Genomic DNA, 1,368 nt, shown 5'->3' on the forward strand with positions numbered 1-1,368 from the left:
GTGTCAAAGAATCTTGAATTTTGATTTTGGGTAATTTTCCTTTGCTTTGTGTGTTGCCTTTGTGGCCTATTAACTTGCTTTGTGCTTGTTAATAGCTTTGTGATTTTCCCTTTGAACTCGATGACCGTTTGGTAGAGTTCGGTCCTTTGTGGACTTGGTATGCTTGGTGATTTTACCCCGATCTTTGTGATCTGAGTTTACTTAGTGTATTCTCTTCCATTGCTTGTATCTTCTTTGTGATTATACAGGTAATAATTTGGCGATGATGAGTCCTGCAGTTCCGTGTTTTTCCTATGTGCACTACCTTGGGCCAAAGGTGGAGATTGTTGGTTGTTTTGTTGGCCCAATAAGTTGGCCCATTCCACTAAATGCCCAGCTCCCCCACTTGTGCCCTAGCCCCTCTATTTTCCCTCACCTACCCGATGGTTCTCACCTCCTCCTAAGTCTTCGCGATCTCTGGAAGTCTTCGCGATCTCTGGATTTGATGGCCGCCGCTGTGATTTCATCCCTAGGTCGGCTCCCTCCTTCGTTTTCTTCCCTAGCTCCTCTCCCGTGTCGGCTGCCCCCTTCCCTATATATGGGTAATGGGTTGGTAGTAGCTCGGGAGAGGGAGGAAGAGGAAGAAGAGATAGAGAGGTGAAGATTTGAGCTTGAGCTCTCCTCTGATTTGTGTGATCTCTCTCTTTCTGTGAGTTTTGTGCTCCTGTGGGCTTTGTGCTCTCAACCCCTTTGTGCGATCCTCTTTGTGAGTGACGGTTGGAGGAGATCAGTGAACTCTCCCTTTGTGTTCTTGGTGGTGCACTGTGAGAGAAGAACAGGACTGATTGTGCAGACCTCTGAGCCAAACAACAGCGACAAAAACACTCTACAGCCCTCTTTTCAAAAATAAAGTAGGGTTAAGTAATTTTGAAAGAAGAACAGGTCAATCTCATGAGAAATTAGCTCAATTTCTCATATAACTTATTTATTACAAAAAAGGGTTAAGGGTGTCCGCTAGAATCTCCTCTATCTTTCTAGTTTTTTTCAAATAACCCCCCTAGTACTATTAATTTGGAATATGCAATGACTAAAATACCATTGGCTGGAAAAAATTCATATGAGTTTAAAAACTCAACTCAATCAAAATGTTAGATTTGCACATAAACCTAGCAATGAAGATGGAGGAATAAGAAGAGGTGGGAAATAAAATAAAAGTTATTTTTAATCAAAAAAAGTTAAAAATAAACACTATGGAAATTTTTTTTAATGTCTTAAGGAGAGTATGGTCATTTTAAATTATTTGTTCCTTTATATTTAAATTATATTAGTTTAGGGGGTTAAGTGAGAAAAGTTGAGGGGGGATAAATAATATTTTGAAATTTAACGGAA

Source organism: Asparagus officinalis, chromosome 3 (genome assembly GCF_001876935.1).
Source record: "Asparagus officinalis chromosome 3, Aspof.V1, whole genome shotgun sequence".
Classification (NCBI taxonomy): Eukaryota; Viridiplantae; Streptophyta; class Magnoliopsida; order Asparagales; family Asparagaceae; genus Asparagus; species Asparagus officinalis.